Raw genomic sequence first — 11,305 nt, forward strand, 5'->3', positions numbered from 1 at the left:
GAGACTCATCAACTGCAAATCTCTACCTAAACATGCCACAGGGGCAGAGCCTGGGGGGTACAGAGCCACCGACCAGGAAGAGGGAGAGGAAAAAAAAAGGAAGAAAATAACCTCTCAAAATCAAGAAAAATCCACAGACTTTATAACTTTTTCCACTTTTTTTGTTTGTTTGTTTCTTTCATCTTCTTGTCTTTATTTTATTTTTTCTTCCACCTTGGTCCTTTTATTCTCTGCTCATCTTATTCTTTTCTCTCCATCTTGAACTACACTACCCATAAGTGTTACATTTCCCTTTTTTTTTTCTTTTCTTCTTCCTTTCTCTCTATGAGGGTTACACTCCAAAACCCTTAACTCTCTCTTCTTTTTTTTTCTTCTTTTCTTTTTTCCTTTTTTCTTTTTTCTCCCCCTCTCTTAGTTTCTTCTTTTATCCTTTACTTTTCCTCTCATTTGATCCTCACTCACGAACAAATTATTTTATTTGGGACTCAAACTTTTTCCTTGTGGCATTTTGGGTGATTTTTACTTCGCTTTTTAACTCATTAGCATTCCCCCCAACGACGGCTCTCCATTCTATCTAGTTTTTGTTCCACATAATACAATAGTATTTTTTTTCTTTTTCCAATTTCCATCTTATCCTTTTCATTATATCTCTCAGTTGACCATCATTTACAAGAAATCATTTTATTCTTGATCCAAATTTTTTTCCATTTTTGCATTTTGTGGGTCGCTACCTCCTTTTTTGCCCCTTTATCACTTCTCCCCAACTCAGGCCCTCCATTATAGGTTGTTTTTGTTCCATTTAGCACAATATAATTCATAGTTTTTCACGGTATTTTATCAAGGAGGAAGGGAGAAAGGAAAAAAAGAAATAATAAATTTTTTTTTACTTTTTTTTTACTTTTTATTCTTTATTAATTCTCATTAGTGTTATTAACAAAACCACCCTCAGATGCATTTAAGGAAAAGGAAATTGAATATTATGGATACAAAAGACAGAGATGTAGCAAAGGTAGATGATAAATGACAGAGAATTTAAAATAGAAATCCTAAAAATACTCAGAGATATACAGGAAAACACAGAAAGGCAAGTTAGGGAGCTTAAAAAACAACTCAACCGCAGCCAAGTCAAATTCAGCCCCTACTCCCCCCATAGTAGGGAGCTGCTACAGCAAGCTCCACCGCTCACGGGCTCTGGGTTCCTCCCCTGGGACCTGGGAATAAGTTTAGCTGTGGACATGGAAAAACAAAAAAAAACAAAAAAAAACACAACGAACACAAAGAATATATTAACAAGGAAATTGAAACTATGAAAACAAATCGAACAGAGATGAAAAACTCAATTCATGAACTGAAAAACGAGGTAACAAGCTTAGCTAATAGAATAGGCCAGATAGAGATAGGATTAGTAACATAGAAGACAAGCAACTTAAGGCAAAACAGAGAGAAGAAGAGAGAGACTCAAAAATTTTAAAAAATGAGAAAGCCCTACCAGAATTGTCTGACTCCATCAAAAAGAATAACATAAAAATAATAAGTATATCAGAAGGAGAAGAGATAGAAAATGGAATGGAGAACTTATTCAAAAAAATAATAGACAAGAACTTACCAAGCCTGTGGAAAGAACTAAAGCCTCAAATTCAAGAAGCAAACAGAACACGGAGTTTTCTTAACACCAACAAACCTACTCCAAGGGACATCATAATGAAATTGACACAAACCAACGACAAAGAAAAAATTCTCAAGGCAGCCAGGGAAAAGAATACAACATATAAAGGAAGGCCTATTAGATTATAATTGGATTTCTCAGCAGAAACTCTACAAGCTAGAAGAGAGTGGACCCCAATATTTAAAGTTCTGAAAAAGAGGAACTTCCAGCCAAGAATACTATACCCATCAAAGCTATCCTTCAAATGCGAAGAAGAAATAAAAACATTCACAGATACAGAAAGATGAGGAATTTATCATCAGAAAACCCCCATTTCAGGAAATACTAAAGGGGGTTTTCCAACCAGATACAAAGAACAAAACAAAACAAAACCACAAGTAAAAGCTCCACCAAGACCACAATAAAACCAAATTTAAACTGACAACAAAAAAAAAAGGGGGGAGGGGGAGCAGACAGAGATTAACAGTAGCAAAGGAAAATGGAGTGCAGAAGCACTCATAAGATAGTGTACTACAATGAACATGGTAGGTACCCTTTTCATTACTTAATGGTAACCATCCCTGAAAAAACCACCACAGAAGCACATGACTTAAAAAAGGTAGTAACAGAGGAAAGAAGTATGGATTACAACCAAACAAAAACAAATCATAGAAAAACAAAAGAGAAGAATCAAACAAGATACAAAACTAACAGAAAGCAATGTATAAAATGGCAATAGGGTACCCTCAAGTGTCAATAATTACACTAAATTTAAATGGATTAAACTCACCAATAAAAAGACACAGAGTAGCAGAATGGATTAAAAAAGAAAATCCAACTGTATGCTCCCTACAAGAAACACATCTAAGCAACATGGATAAAAACAAATTCAAAGTGAAAGGCTGGAAAACAATAATCCAAGTAAATAACATCCAAAAAGAGCAGGTGTAGCAATACTCATATCTAATAATGCTGACTACAAGACAGCAAAAGTAATCAGAGACAAAAATGGTCATTTCATAATGATCAAGGGGACACTGAATCAAAAAGACATAACAATTCTTAATATATATGCACCAAACCAAGGAGCACCAAAATATATAAGACAGCTACTGATTGACCTAAAAACAAAAACTGACAAAAATACAATCATACTTGTCACCTCAATACACCGCTGATGGCTTTAGATCGTTCATCCAAACAGAAAATCAATAAAGATATATTGGCCTTAAACGAAACACTAAAGCAATTGGATATGATAAACATCTACAGGAATTTCATCCCAAAGCGACAGAGTATATATTTTCTCTGTTGAATACAACAACATATTAAAAATATAATACATTATGATCAAGTGGGATTCATCCCAGAATCTCAAGGATGGTTCAACATACGTAAAACAGTTAATGTAATACACCATATCAACAAAACAAAGAACAAAAACCACATAATCTTATTAATGGATGCAGAAAAGGCATTTGATAAAATACAACACAACTTAAGTTTAGGGTTAGGGTTAGGGGTTAGGGGTTAGGGTTAGGGTTACAGTTAGGGTTAGGGTTAGGGTTAGGGTTAGGGTTAGGGTTAGGGTTAGGGTTAGGAAAAAAAATACAACACAACTTTATGTTTAAGACACTCAACAAAATGGGTATAGAAGGAAAATATCTCAACATGATAAAGGTTATATATGATAAACCATCAGCTAACATCATATTAAATGGCATAAAACAGAGGACTTTCCTCCTTAAGTCAGGAACAAGGCAGGGTTGTCCACTCTCTCCACTCTTATTTAACGTGGTGCTAGAAGTTCTAGCCCGAGCAATCAGACAAGGTAAAGAAATAAAAGGCATCCATATCGGAAAAGAAGAAGTAAAGGTCTCACTTTTTACAGATGATATGATCCTATATATCGAAAACCCCAAAGACTCCACAAAAAGATTACTAGAAACAATAAACCAATACAGTAAGGTCGCAGGATACAAAATTAATATCCAAAAGTCCATAGCCTTTCTATATGCCAACAACGAAACATTAAAAAATGAACTAAAAAAAATAATACCCTTCACAATTGCAACAAAAAAAAATACCTAGGAATAAACATAACAAAGAATGTAAAGGACCTATATAACAAAAACTACAAAATATTGTTAAGGAAAATCGAAAAAGACACAATGAAATGGAAAAATATTCCTTGTTCTTGGATAGGAAGAATAAATATAATAAAAATGACCATAATACCCAAAGCAATATATAAATTTAATGCAATTCCCATCAAAATTCCAATGACATTTTTAAAAGAAATGGAACAAAAAATCATCAGATTTATATGGAACTATAAAAAACCTCGAATAGCCAAAGCAATTCTAAGGAAAAAGAACAAAGCTGGGAGCATTACAATATCTGACTTCAAATTATATAATACAGCCACGACAATCAAAATAGCATGGTATTGGCAGAAAAATAGACACTCAGACCAATGGAACAGAATAGAAAGTCCAGAAATAAAACCACATATATATAGTCAAATAATTTTTGATAAAGAGGCCAACAACACACACTGCAGAAAAGAAAGCCTCTTTAACAAATGGTGCTGGGAAAACTGGAAAGCCACATGCAAAAGAATGAAACTCAACTATAGTTTGTCTCCTTGTACTAAAATTAATTCAAAATAGATCAAAGACCTAAATATATTACCTGAAACAACATAGTACATAGAAGAAAACTTAGGTACTAAACTCATGGACCTTGGTTTTAAAGAGCATTTTATGAATTTGACTCCAAAGGCAAGAGAAGTGAAGGCAAAGGTAAATGAATGGGACTACATCAGTCTAAGAAGCTTTTGCTCAGCAAGAGAAACTGACAACAAAATAAACAGACAGCCAACTAAATGGGAAATGATATTTTCAAACAACAGCTCAGATAAGGGCCTAATATCCAAAATATACAAAGAACTCACAAAACTCAACAACAAACAAACAATCCAATAAAAAAATGGGAAGAGGACATGAACAGACACTTCTCCCAGGAAAAAATACTAATGGCCAACAGACGTGAAAAAATGCTCATCTTCATTAGTTATTAGAGAAATGCAAATCAAAATTACAATGAGATACCACTATTGATAATAGATTAGCTATTATCAATAAGACAGGTAATAGCAAGTGTTGGAAAGGCTTTGGAGAAAAATGAACTCTCATCCACTGTTGGTGGGAATGTAAAGTAATACAACCACTATGGAAGAAAGTATGGTTGTTCCTCAAAAAATTGAAAATGGAACTACCTTATGACCCAGCAATCTCTCTACTGGGTATATACCCCCAAAACTCAGAGATATTGATATGTAAAGACACATGTAGCCCCATGTTTATTGCAACATTGTTCACAGTGGCCAAGCCCTTCAATAGATGACTGGATAAAGAAGATGTGGTATAGGCCCTGGACGGTTGGCTCAGTGGTAGAGCGTCGGCCTAGTGTGCAGAAGTCCCTGGTTCGATTCCCAGCCAGGGCACACAGGAGAAGTGCCCATCTGCTTCTCCACCCCTCCCCCTCTCCTTCCTCTCTGTCTCTCTCTTCCCCTCCCGCAGCGAGGCTCCATTGGAACAAAGATGGCCTGGGCACTGGGGATGGCTCCTTGGCCTCTGCCCCAGGTGCTAGAGTGGCTCTGGTCGCAGCAGAGCGACGCCCCGGAGGGGCAGAGCGTCGCCCCCTGGTGGGTGTGCTGGGTGGATCCCGGTCGGGCGCATGCGGGAGTCTGTCTGACTGTCTCTCCCCGTTTCCAGCTTCAGAAAAATACAAAAAAAAATAATAATAATAATAATAAAAAGAAGATATGGTATATATACACTATGGAATACTACTCAGCCATAAGAAATTATGACATTGGGCCATTTACAACAAAATAGATGGATCTTGATAACATTGTATGGAGTGAAATAAGTAAATCAGAGAAAACTAAGAACTGCATGATTCCATACATAGGTGGGACATAAAAACGAGACTAAGAGAAATGGACAAAAGTGTGGTGGTTGCAGGGAGAGGGGGCGGGAAGAGAGGGAGGGAGAAGGTTTGGGGGAGGGGGAGGGACACAAAGAAAACCATATAGAATGTGACGGAGGACAATCTGACTTTGGGTCAGGTGATGGGTATGCAACATAATTGACAGGATAACCTGGAGATGTTTTCTTTGAACATATGTACCCTGATTTATTGATGTCACCCCATTAAAATTAATAAAAATTTATAAAAAAAAAAGTATATCAGAAAAAAAAATAAAATAGAACTTTTAATATTTTTTATGGGGGAAAGGGTTTATGAAAGCAAGTCTCTAGCAAAGTGATGACGCATCCCTACAGTGGTTGAGACTACAACTCCCATCAAACAGCTTCATACATACTCTGTTCTTCCGAAGCAAAAAGTGTGTTTCCTTTCAAATTGCCTTTCAACTACTGTAAAAATTAAAACTTTCTCTAGAAAATGATGAACTGGAGTTTTTCTAAGAATCTAAAGGGTTTAGGAAAAGAAGGCCAAGAATGTAAGGGTCTGGACTTTCACACCTGTTTTCATATTTGCAAAGAACATTCTCTTTCAGCTAATATAGTTCAAAGTCAAAGGAGATTTTGAACATGCTAATTAAAATGTTAGATATTGCTTGAGCAGAGGAAAACTAATTTTGTTCACATGTTTTGAGAGTGATTAATGAATGAGTGGGATAACATCAGACTTTATCCACACCTTAATCACTTATCAAAAGTTAAGCTTTCATTTATTTAAATCAAATCAAACCATTCAATATAATATAAAATTAATAAGTCAATAAGTATGAACATTATAGTCTCTATAAGCCTCATCACTTTTGATGTTGTGAAAGGTGTGAGTTGCTGACAAAGAAATGTGCTTGGGAAAGGGCCAGCAAGTGTGTGTGGCAAACTCACAAGCAATGGATGCAGATCCCTTAAATTAGACACAAAATGAAGTTGAGCTTCAGACCCTGGATTCCAGCCAGCACCCCTTACCTGAGTAAGGCTTCAGTAGTCCATGTGCAGAGACTGGAAGGTGCTGGAACAAAGGAAGCTGCCAGATGTGAGCTGAAGTGCGTCACAAGGGTGAAGACACCCAGGCCTCAGGTAGGTGCCTCAGCAGACACGAAGGAGCTGGGGAGTGCTGTCAAAAGGACACAGGCAATGCTAAATGAAAGCTAAGACTTGGCGACTTGGAGATCGCAGCAGCCGTCAGGGGGGGAATTTTTTTTTTTTTTTTTTTTTTTATGCATTGAGCTATAGAGTGGCTATAGCTACACAGCTAGAACCTACTGCCCCTCACACCATCAATCACCACCAGTGGCTTCATCTCCAAGGAAGCTAATGCCAACCTGAGATGCCCCAAAGGCATGCAGAGTTGGTGCCCACCAGATTACAATTGTTATATTTGTGCTTTGTGGTTAAACATCCTTAATAATTTTGCTAGTTATTAACAACAGGCATTTTTCCCACATAATTTTTTTCTGATTTTTAACTTGAAAATAGTAAGAAGACTAGCTTATTAGATACACTTAATCCCACCATCACGACTATGTTTACTAAGAAGTAATTGAGGATTATTTTAGGATTTAGTTTTAATAAATAATCAAAATTGTGTGAATTATCACTGTAATGTAAGTAAACTCATCACCTGTTGGTTCTTCTGATTTATCATGTTTTTTGCCATATACGTTTTCTTAACACTTTTCACACTTCCTAACACTCTCTTTTTTTCTTTCAAAAACCTAATTTTCTTCAAATTCATTCCTCCTTTTGCTTGTCCTAGTCATCATGAATAAATTGTGTATGTATGAAGATGTCAGTGTATGTAGGTGAATGATGTGAATCAGAATACATTGTACTGACACTGTCAGTCTTCTTTCCACACCAACCTCACCGGCATAAATTTCTTTTTTTTAAGGAAAAAATAATCTTCCTACACAAAGGCATCCTCAAACATTTAAGACCAGTTTTCTGTGGTTATATTCTACGTAAGTGTCAAAATTTGCAATTTAATAACTGAGAAAGAGTTTTAGACCTAAAGTTGTTTCATGGGAAAGAAGATATTTACTCTGATACCTGGGAGGTGGGTTCGTTTCAGAAGTGCCACATGAGGACAGGTGGAGCATGCACACAGAGATTTCTGCAAAGCAGTGTTTATTAAATTATTTAATCATTGACTTTCATTATAGACATAGAGGGAATTGTCCTGAATAAAAACGGTTGTTAGATATAATGAAACCATACTTGTAAATTAAGAGTTTTCTTTATATAAAAGATTTTTTAAAATAACCTTCTGAGTAAATATTAACAGTGTTTAAAACATGAACATAATTTAAATAATAATGCTGAGAAACTTTTTCAACAGCTAATATTTAACAACCATCGGTAAATTAATATTTTGTTTCTATATATGTAACTGATGAGCATGTGCACTGAGGACAGAAAGATCAGAATATGCTATCTACTGAGCCTTACGAAGCACCAAATTTTATTGATGGACGCTAGCTGCCTATGTTTAGCAGTCACATACCTGGAGGGAGAGCAGTCACTTATCTACCACAGCTAACAAGACAGAATGAAGGACAGCAAGGTTATTTTCCCTGACAGGAATTTATTTTTTGAATGATAAATTTCTCAAATTTAAAATTAAATGAACTGGTAAAACAAAACGTTTCTTATAAATATGACAAAAAAGTTCATAATATTTTAATTACATAGAATTTTCGTAATTATCCCAATTTGCCTTTACTTTGAATTCCAACATGTACAGGAGATTAAAAGTTTTCATCTAACCTGAAATTTTAATTGACAAGGGGAAAAAACAGTGACTGTCAAGGTAATAGGGCTTTTACTTTGGCAGGATTTTAGTGACATAGATAAAGGTTTTAAAGGTTAGCTTTGACTCTCAGCATTCTTTTCACCGCAATTACTATCTACAGATACCATTCTTTCTCACTTTCTGAAGTTCTCATCTCCCTCAGAGAACTTGAGATCTGGAGGTCCAGAGAGGTGGAAGGGTGAGGCTGAAGAGATGTGGGCTGAAATGCCCACATTTGGGCTGAGGTTTCAATAGCCTAGGAGTTGTCGATAACAAGTGAGCCATCTGACTTTGCAAAGATTTTTTGTTAAATATATATATTTATATATATATGGCCATTTAGATTATACCCCCAAATCTTAGATGTGAGGCCAATAGTCTTAGAAACACACTTATTATCATGACTGTTGCTAAAATTTGGGGAATCATATTTCTGTAAGTTATATTTGGAGAAGAGATATTGATATACATAAATGATGTAGGAGATAAAAGATACTGCTATACATAATTTATTGGGAAAAGTTTGCTTATATCTCAAACTTAAATCATCATTTCCAAAAATGCATATGCTCTCCAAATCTATTAATTTTAATATATAATCCATATTTTCTTTTTAAAACTTGTGATAATTTTTCAAAAATTGTCATAGAAGTTGATTTTTATCTCTTATCTTCAACTTCAGAGTTTTGTGTATCCCCCCAAATCTCTTAAACATTGATTTTTCATGATCTAAATAGCAGAATAAAAATTTAAATAATTACCTTGACTTCTTTTAATGCCCACATTTGTTTCTTTTAAAACATGAGGTGACTGACTGTGAATATGTTTCTCTTTATGAAATTCTTCAGTGAGTTTGGTCAGTCAGATACAGCTGTTTTGCTTGAGGATGGCTCTTTTGCTATATTTTTGCATACATTTTGGCTTTAAGTCACAGCATAACAGAAACGCAAAGTTAACATTTATATTAGCTGATTTTTAAAATTTGAAGTAACTGAATAAAAGAATTAAAAAGAACAGTAATATAGTAGGAAATTTAAGAATAAGATAAGCCTGACCTGTGGTGGCGCAGTGGATAAAGCGTTGACCTGGAAATGCTGAGGTCGCCGGTTCGAAACCCTGGGCTTGCCTGGTCAAGGCACATATGGGAGTTGATGCTTCCAGCTCCTCCCCCCTTCTCTCTCTCTGTCTCTCCTCTCTCTCTCCCTCTCCTCTCTAAAATGAATAAATAAATAAAAATTTAAAAAAAAATAAAATAAAAACAAGCTATACTTTAAAAAAAAAAAAAAAAAGAATAAGATAAAAATAAAGAAGAATAAAAACAAAGATTTAGATTATTGCCTTGAAACCATATGGCAGATGTTCCACTGCTTTTTAAAAACTATTTTTACTATTAATATAACCTCTTTAGAGGTGACTATCAATCTGATTTTTTCAGTTATCATTTCTGTATTAGTCTTTATATATTTGCCATTACTATATATGTCGCTAATACTATAGTTTAGCTTTGCCCATATTTTTAAATTCTATATAAATTGAATCATACTGTAAGAATTTTTGCTTTTTGCCCAACCCAAAGTCATTGATTCATCCATGTCATTATATGTAATTATGGTATATTTCTTTCTAGTGCTGTACAATATCTCATTGATATAAAAGAATATATCACAATCTTTTTTATCCATCTCATTGTTAATGGGCATGTTGACTATTTTCAATTTAAAACATTTAAAATAAATATTTCTGTGAACATGTCTGGAGCATTTCTCCTAGTATCTATAAATGTGTATTTCTAAGTATATCGCGCCTAGTGGAGAAGTTCCTGGGTCACCAGATAATATGCATTTATTCAACTAAAATAAATAATGCCCCGCCCTGGTTTCCACAGTGGTGTATCAATTTACATTTTTACCAGTAGCGGAAGTTTCTGCGGTTCCATAACTTTATCAACACTGAGATATCTCAAACTTGAAATTTTTTACCAAGTTAATAGGTATATATGGATATTCATTGTGGTTATGCCTTTTTCTTATCACCAATGATATTGAATACCTTATAAAATGTTTATTCACCATTGGATACCTGTTTTGTAAAGGCCTATTCATGTCTCTAGACACTTTTCTGTTGAGTTGTCTATAGTTTTCTTATTGTTTTGTATACATATTAAATATATTCTGACAATGGCCTGTTGTTGGTTATATGTCTTAGAAATATCTTGTGAGGCTTCTTGCTTTTTTGCTATCTTAATGATATCTTTTTCTTTTCAATTTTCATGTTACTTTGTATTTCTTGTAAACATATTTTAACAATATACTAATGACTAGAATATTTGATCTAAAACATGAAACATCCACTCTACCCCATTTCTCAATCATCCATTTTGTCCTTTCACATATTTTTTTATTCTGGTAAGAAAAAAAAGGAAAAAAAAAATATATATATATATATATATATATATATATATATATATATATATATATATATGTCATGAGCCCAATCTTCCTAACAAATTTTTTTTTTGTATTTTTCTGAAGTTGGAAATGGAGAGGCAGTCAGACAGACTCTCGCATGTGCCCGACTGGGATCCACCGAGCATACCCACCAGGGGGTGCTGCTCTGCCCATCTGGGGCGTTGCTCTGTTGCAACCAGAGCCATTCTAGCACCTGAGACAGAGGCCACAGAGCCATCCTCAGTGCCCGGGCCAACTTTGCTCCAATGGAGCCTTGGCTGTGGGAGGGGAAGAGAGAGACAGAGAGGAAGGAGAGGGGGAGGTGTGGAGAAGCAGATGGGCGCTTCTCCTGTGTGCCCTGGCCGGGAATTGAACC

At 35.1% G+C, this 11,305-nt stretch overlaps 1 pseudogene; it reads left to right on the forward strand.

The window, feature by feature from the left end:
- Window positions 1–1,115: 1,115 nt before the first annotated feature.
- LOC136389817 (small nucleolar RNA SNORA5) lies at window positions 1,116–1,239 on the forward strand (annotated as a pseudogene).
- Window positions 1,240–11,305: the final 10,066 nt, after the last annotated feature.

This window comes from Saccopteryx leptura, chromosome 1 (genome assembly GCF_036850995.1).
Source record: "Saccopteryx leptura isolate mSacLep1 chromosome 1, mSacLep1_pri_phased_curated, whole genome shotgun sequence".
Taxonomy (NCBI): Eukaryota; Metazoa; Chordata; class Mammalia; order Chiroptera; family Emballonuridae; genus Saccopteryx; species Saccopteryx leptura.